Source organism: Chaetura pelagica, unplaced genomic scaffold (genome assembly GCF_000747805.2).
Source record: "Chaetura pelagica isolate M959 unplaced genomic scaffold, ChaPel_1.0 scaffold48, whole genome shotgun sequence".
NCBI lineage: Eukaryota > Metazoa > Chordata > Aves > Apodiformes > Apodidae > Chaetura > Chaetura pelagica.
The window spans coordinates 4,317,732-4,325,741 of NW_009954241.1; the positions used below are offsets into that span (position 1 = coordinate 4,317,732).

The 8,010-nt window shown below is 40.3% G+C and overlaps 1 long non-coding RNA gene across 1 annotated transcript in view; it reads left to right on the plus strand.

The window, feature by feature from the left end:
• LOC104394179 overlaps nucleotides 1-6,715 on the plus strand; it is a 27,888-nt gene extending 21,173 nt beyond the window's left edge. The window contains exon 2 of the long non-coding RNA XR_719877.1: nucleotides 5,849-6,715. This is a non-coding gene — a long non-coding RNA (uncharacterized LOC104394179). The remainder of the gene's footprint in view (nucleotides 1-5,848) is intronic.
• Nucleotides 6,716-8,010: the final 1,295 nt, after the last annotated feature.

Below are 8,010 nucleotides of genomic sequence, written 5' to 3' on the forward strand. Positions count from 1 at the left end.
AAACCCCTCTCTCTGGGCACCTTCCCTTGTCACTCCTCTCCCTTCTCTAATGGCAGGTGTCTGCTTTCCTTAGGTATTCTAATTTCTACCATATATTAGTTTCCACTCACCCAATTCTGATTCCTCTGCAATTCATATGCAGTGCACACTGCCTCTGCAAGCTGCTGTGCCTAAAGGAACTTTTAGTGACGCTTTTCACATCCTCAGAGCTTCTCTTGGCCTTATCTTGCATTTGTATGGTTCCTTTCAGTTCTGTGCAATACAACTTTTAAAAGAAATGCAAATATGTGTCCCTACACCTGTCAGCACTTCTCTGAGCAGGGCCTTGACTGATAAGTGACAGCACATTGTGTTAGTGGAATTTAGGAGAGGACTTATCCAGTCCAAATGACATAAGGATTGTAAGTAAAGACATCACAAAAATGAGACTATTCCAACATACTCCTTAGAAAAAAGACTGCTAATTAGCAGTCAATGTTTGTTGACTTTGCCTTCCTCCCAGGGATCACTCAAAGCAGTGCAGTATCCATTTAACTACACTGCTCAGCATCTTGCCTGGGGGATGTCTAGGACTTGAATGGAGCACCCAACTTTCCCAAGTCGGCCAGCAGAGGAAAATGAGGTTAAAAGATGTTGTTAGGAGGAAAGGAACAAAACTCCATTTGGATGTGATATTCAAGTGGGGTTAAATCCTCAAGAATCCTCTCTTCCCTGCTTGGAAATTTGAGCGCTTCTTTAGGAGATAAGGGAAGGTGTCAACTCCAGCAGCATCTGAACCCACACTCTGCTTTGTATGATTTCTGTGCCCCCTTCAGTTTGCTAATCAAAACAAGATTTGGCTGTGTGTTTCTTATACCCAGAAGGTGGAACTATACTCAGAAAATTAAAGCTCTCTTATCTCTTAATGTGTCATCACAATTAATAGCCTGGGGACTGTAAACAAGTTTGGGTATCAAAACAATTTGGCTGGTGATTGTCTGTGGTTATGGATAAAGAATACAAAATTTGTGCTCACTGATATTCATGCTACGTTGAAACAAGCAGCAAGACCCTCAGCGAGTGTAAACAGAGGTGGCTCAGCTGAAATCAGGGAAGGAATCTGCTTTGTACCAGCTGAGCATCTGAGCCTGGAAGCTTTTCAGAAGTTTCCATTCCTGTTTTTCAAAGTGTCAAATAGTACATGACAGCACGAGCTGATCAGAAGGGGTGCTAAGGATCCCTGGCAGAGCGCAAAACCATTCTCCTCTCCTCTGACTTCCCAGGGCTCTTCTTCTGCTGGATGCACCCTCCACTTGTAGCCTCTTTGGAGTCCTCATAAATAATGACTTAGGAGAAAAATTATTTAAGATTACAACATAATTTCAAGAGCAAGTCAAGGTGCCAGCATATTCAAAAGCTGACAGATATGTCGGGACAGGTACTTTGTGAGAGATGTGCTTTGTATCTTTGATGTGACAAACATGCACTTGCTGCTGCCTTTTCCAAAGCCCTGCCACTGAGACATCAGCTTTAGTTCAGTCACGGCTCATGCTGAGGGTGAAGAGATAAGTAAGGATTACCTTCTCTTGCTAGAAATGTTTTGCCTGGCCCACTGGACTGTTTGCAATGACAGTGATGTGCAACTGGTTCCAAATATTTGGGGAGATGTTAGTGGGTGTATTTTAGAGCACTGTTGGATTTTAATTTTTTCACGTTAACATCTCTCTTTTTCAAGTATTTGTATGGCCTCACTGTTGTTATGAGTAATTTTTTGACACAGACTGGGCAGGTCTTCAAAGAATCCCACAGATAAGAAACTGAGGCAAAAAAAAGGCTAAGTTGAGTTCCTGTAGGTATATAAGAAGCCAGCAGTGACTATCACTGAACTGTCCTTTTCTTCCCTGTGCAACCTAGAATACATTGAATACATCTTCACCTGGGTAGCTTTTTGGAATACATATCTTTTCAAGAGGCTGATGTTAGGTTAATTATGAATCTTACCAAATGAAGTAGGAAGCACATTATTTTTGATGTGGCAGGAAGACACTTTCCAAATGAAGCAGTAATTAAGTAAGAAAGATAGTTATTAAAGAACCAATAAATCTAGTGCTCTCTGGCCCTCCTATCTCAGCGTTTCCATCAGCAGTTCTGAATAAGGAAAAGAGTGTTTCTCAAAAGCATGAAGTCCCACAGAAAAAGTAAAAAATGAGTAATGTGTCATAAGGATCTTAAAAATATGAAACAAAGTCAAATAAATGAAACCTCTTTCCAGAGGAGAATAATAAAGGCCGAAAAAAGGTGCCCAGAAAGTCAGAAGACTTTTCTATTTGTTTTAGTTTTGGTTTTGGTTTGTGTTTTTATTGTTGTTGTTTTTGTTGTTGGTTTTTGTTGTTTGTTTGTTTAATTGGTGTAATTATACTAAAATTGACAGCAAGTGTTTTCCCAGTAGCAAAAAACGCCCACAAACCCCAGCCAGTCAAAATACCTCACAGAGCATGAGATCTGTGAAGGTTAAAGGCTTGAGTGTGCAATTAGGAGAGTACTCCTCACAAGGTGAGTCCTTAAATATGGAGAAGTAATTTTGATTCTGGTCTCCTCACAGTTCAAAGTCAACCTTTATTTTCAACAGTGCTATATTTGGCAGAGTACTAATATAATTGTATTTAGACCTAGTCTTGTCCTGTTTGAATATTAAATGCTTCTCCAAGCTCCTTGTGCTCTTTCTTTCTCACTGTTTATATGTTGTATAAAAGAGCGGGAAGTGTGGACCCACTGGAGCAATCCCTGCAGGGAAACTAATGCTGCCAGTGTCCACACTACATGTGTTTTGGAGGTTTTACGTCAGACCAGCTTTTGTCTGAACCTCTGCTTCAGACCAGCTTTAGACTATAGACTAACATTTTCCTTTATTGTTTTAATAGCACATAAAGAGCTTCTGGAGCACATCTTTGGGTGTAGTTTCATCCAAAAAAAGGATGCAGTTCATGCAGACACAGAGTGCATCATAGCTTGAGCCAAATACAGCACATAGGCGTGACTGGAGCAATAGAGATCGCCTACACCAAATTACACTGTCTATCAGCCCATGCCTAAACTCCCAACTCCTGTTGCCTCTTTATTGTTCCTTCATGTTCATCATGACCCCAGTCACCAGCTTCTTCATGCATATTCCACTGCATTGAACTGAGGACCTTCTCGCTCCCTTAAGACCTCTCAGTGGGACAGAAATAATTTGCCAGCCTGAATCATGTTGATGGTGTTTGGATTTGAAACCACTCAGTATCTCCTTGCTAATAATTAGAACCTGGAAAAGGGAGTAAAGTGATTGTACAACCTCAGATCAGCGATTGTGCAGCCCAGGAACCTCCTGTCTCTCAGTAACCAGTAATGGATACCTGGGAAAGACTTTGCTAACAAGGCAAGGATGTGGTATTTCCACAGAATACTTTATTAGCTTCCAAAAAATTCACAACTCAAGGATTTCCCAGGCTGGAGTCTTTCTCTTTATATCTAACAGCCTTAGACATGTTTTTTTTGTTTGCTTTTTCTTTTGTGAATTATTTAGCGACTTCAGAGATTGATGTTCATTTTAGGATATAATGTCCTGTAGGAAAGAGTTTGGCAGTAACTTCATGCTGCACAGTTTGGATTTATTAAGAACAATCTGAGGATGTTAATAAGAGGGGTTCAGATGTCTCCATGCTGCCTGAGCTCACATTAATCCTAGAAATAGTATTGTCCAGCACATGTGGTGCAAGAGCCACCATGCCCAAGAGTGTTGGTGGATGCAGATCTTTTGCAAATCCACCCCAGCTGTGGCTCTGCCCTGCTCTGTGGGGGTTTATGTTGATGTGAACAGAAAACTCTACCTATACTATGGGATGCAGAGAGACCCATTTTACCTATTCTGGCTTTTTTCAGAGACAGAGGGGCTTCACCCACAAGATACTTGAGTATGACCATGTCTCTGTGGGAGCCAGAGTGCTGAATCAGAAGCAGCCAGCACGGACTACACCCTTCCCTTGGATCCTTGCATTCCAGACCTGGGATTTTATCAGATAGTATTTGTGATCCCACTTGATTTTTAAAATAAACAATAAAGTGTAAATATTTGGCTAGAGGGAAAACCTCCCAGTTACTGAAGGGGAAAAAAACATGCTATCCAAATGACTCATGGCTTTCTGGGTGAAGCAGTGGCTGCGTGTCATAGCTTGAGATCTGGGTATGTGGTCTGATGCCATGTAGAGTTGATGTGCTTGGCTTGTGAGGTTAGTGTAAATGGCTTTGGTAGGAATTATCCTGTGACTCCCCAGCACCACTTTGCTTGTTAAGGTATCACTGACTACATGGTGGCAATTAATAAGACAGGGAGGGCATCCTACAGATGTAACCAAGCCCTCCTCTGGACCCTAGCTGGGGTTAAACATGACAAAGCTCTTCTGCTGCCAGAAGATGTAGGTTCTGCAGGAGGAGCTGCAGATGATCATCACTGGAGGAACTGTGGGGACCAGGGAGTTTCTGAGGGCTGGAAGGGAACCTGGAGGGCAGCAATAGGAGCCAGCATCCCTGGGAGGAACCTGGTGCCTCTGAACCTTTGCTCTCCTGGGGCAGGTTACCTGAAGACGTTCTGGATGATCACACTCTGATGTCTGACACAGTACCCCTCTGCCTGGTGCCCCTGGTCCCACTGACCTGTGTCTGCCATGAGTACCCTCAGGTTACTGACTTCCTTGGGCTTACTTTCCTCTGAATCACTTGGTGACTTTAAGGTAAAACATATAAATGCTCATGCAAATGTTAAGTATAAAGGCCAGTGGCATTTTTTGCAACATCCTACCACTGCTTCCTGTAGCAGAAACATCATGGGGTATGGTTTGCAGCTTGGGAGACAACAGCAGGGCATTGCCTGAACCCAGCTGTTGATAGATCAGTTTGCTTTGGGAAGCCAGCCAGCCTTTTTTGGTTTTCTAGGGCACTTTAGTTTGCCCATGAGATCAGAGTTTGCAGTGTTAGATAAGCACAGATAAATATAATTTATTAATTTCTAATTTGAACAATCAAATGTTTATCCAGGTCTCAATGCTGGGCTAGATGACAAAGGGGAGTTCTTTGTGGCTCAAGCAGTACTGGGAGTCAGAGCTAGTCCTGCATTTGAAGAGCCTTCTTTTTAAAGCAGTTTAGGGTCTGGGGCTGCTGCTTGGGAAATGGCTGTATAGTCCCTGCCAGCAGATCGATACATTTCAGCTCACTGCACTGCACGTAACATTTCATTGTACATTAAGAATGAGGAAAATAAAAGCCAAGATGGATGTTATTTTGGTTCTGCTTTTATTTTCAATTATTTATGGGGAATTCACTGCTGTCTTCCTTCTCGTCAGGAGACAAAATGCCTTTGTCTTTGGTGGTTTTTCCTATTAAAAATAAATTAGGTCTTCCCAGTTTTGTTTTTTTTCCCCTCATCCACGTGGTTCTTGGTTCTGAAGTTTGAATCTAGGGTCTCTGCAACTTGTCAAGATGGACTCCTAATGCAGGGAAAGTCCCCTCTGACACTAGTGGGAGTCACAACTTGTTGGTACATTTCTAAGCAGTTCTACCACAACATTGCAGATGAGTTAAGTGTGTTTCTAATTATTGCTGCCACATAAGCAGAGAGTGTTGTGGAGGGTTGTAAGTAATGTACAGGCTAGCTGAACTGTCATTTTAACTAAGCATTTACTAAATACTTAGTTAAAATATTAATCCTTTTAAAGTGAATTCTTAATATAGTATGTTACAGGCCAAAAATTCTGAAACTGGCTCCACTGTTAAAATGAGCTTGGAAACTCACACTAACAATTTGTTTTGGTGTTTTTTTTCTTCCTAAATCTAGATTGTCCTGAAGGGGAGGATAAAGAAACTGGCCACCAAGATGGTAATCACCAGTGGAAATGAAGAAGATAAAGGCAGTCAAGAAAAGGAAAGCAAAGAAGAAACTATCTTGGCAATGCTTGGAATTATTGGGACGATTCTGAACCTCATTGTGATCATTTTTGTGTATATTTACACAACGTTGTAAACTAGAAGGCATGCAAATAGGCAAGATAAAACAGCCATTAAGAGTGACAACAAACATTGCTGACTATTGACAAGTTGTTTAATCAGAATTGACTGTGTATTATATTAACACATCATAAAAGCACTGCCTGCAGGCAACAAAGGCTGAAGCACAATTAATTTAAGGAGACTTTTTCACAAGTAACAAGCTTAACTCTTCTGTCCTGCTCTCTTCCTTTGGGTTTGGTTTTTGGTTTGGGGGAAAATGACTGCAATTATGTAAGCTGAAGCATTGAAGAAATACACCAGGGATATGTTGTTTTAACACAATTTAAAAAAAAAAAAAAAAAAAAAAAGACAGAAATTGTACACTCTATACAATTAGAAATGCATCCTGCAGACTCGCAGAGATTGAACTCAAAGATAGCTTCATAGCACAGATCACGTCTGTTAGGTCCAACGAGTATTTTCTTTTGGCTTTTGCTTTTCCTTACATTGAATCTGACAAGCTTTTTATTTAGAATGAACATATGGTGCAATCATGAAAAGAATTCTGTTGAGCTTAAACTTGATAAAACATTGGGAGAAATACATTACATGGTTATTTTTTCTTTCTCATTTGCTTAACACCTGTGTCTGTTCATACCAATGTTTATAAATATATATTTTTAATAAATGTGCTATATTTTTAGCATGAACCAAATATTTGGAGACACTTGTATTCATGCAGCTAAATTTTGCTTGATGAAGTGCCCTTTTTGACAATGGATGTTATTTTTCTCAGCAGTTATGCAGCAGTCTTGTTTGCAGCCCTGTCACTGTGGTTTGAAGCAAGCTCACATCATGCTCATATGCATGACTTGAAGTTGGAATGTCAGCTGAAAAGCATTGCTGCTTAATACGGGAAATAGAAAAACATTGTAAGGTGACCTTTGGAGGCTGGTTGCAGAAAGAAGGCTCTATTTATAGGGTTACTTTTTGGGTTTTTTTAGAAAAAAAAACAAAACAACAACAAATGAAAGGAATATTGAGGCATCTCAGAAAATATTAAATTAACAATTTATGGCTTTCAAAATCTAGTCACAATCTGTAAGTACTTACATTGAGAGTAGCAAGCAGAAGTTTACGCAGTTGAAAGGAGACATTTAGAGAGCCTGTATTGAGGGCCTTAAGTGAAATCCAGACTGTAAATGCAAAGTATATTTCAAATGTGAGGGTAATTAACCCTTTACACTTCTCTGATATGTGCTTTAACTGAAGTCAGTGCAGTAAAATTTTCTGAGTTGTCTTTTTGCAGGAATGTACCATGATGGTGATTACTGTTTTTCTTCAGAGTTCAGTAGCTAGAAATATATATAACATTAAAAACATGAAACTTCAAGTCTGCCTCAAGCTGCCTAGGTAAGTTGCCCATTAATCCTGACATGTCCTCTTAAAACCAAGTTGATTAATTGTTCACTATTGCTTTAGATTGCATCCTCAGATGCACAAGAGGGATTGCTATTGAAGTCAGCTGAAGCTGTAAAGTTTGATTCTAGAGTCTCATTTATTTTAGTGACCAGTCCTGTTCCTCTGGAGTCAGTAACAAGCTTTTTCACTGGTTTCTAGGGGCTAGGACCAGTTTAATAAAATACAGCATTTCATTGCAGGACATAAAAGCAAGCCTGGAAAACCCTGAGGGGCACCTCTCATAAGTAGAGGTGTTCAGGTTTTTTGTGGTATTGCACGTTCAATAACAAAACAAGCAGGAGAAAGGAAGAGGTCAGTAAAGAAATTGAAATTAAATCCAATATGAAGACCGAAGGAAAGGAGAGCAAAAATAATCTCATGTTAATGAGAATACAACAGAGTGAAGGAGGTCAGCAAATAAACAGAGTTTTGAGCAAGGAGAGAACAGTGCAAGAAAGAAGGTGCCAAGCAAGCTAGGGTGGTTGAGGGAAAAGTTTTGTTTGGACTATGCTGGCAGAGTTGCAGATCTTGGGGAGAGCAAAAAACATT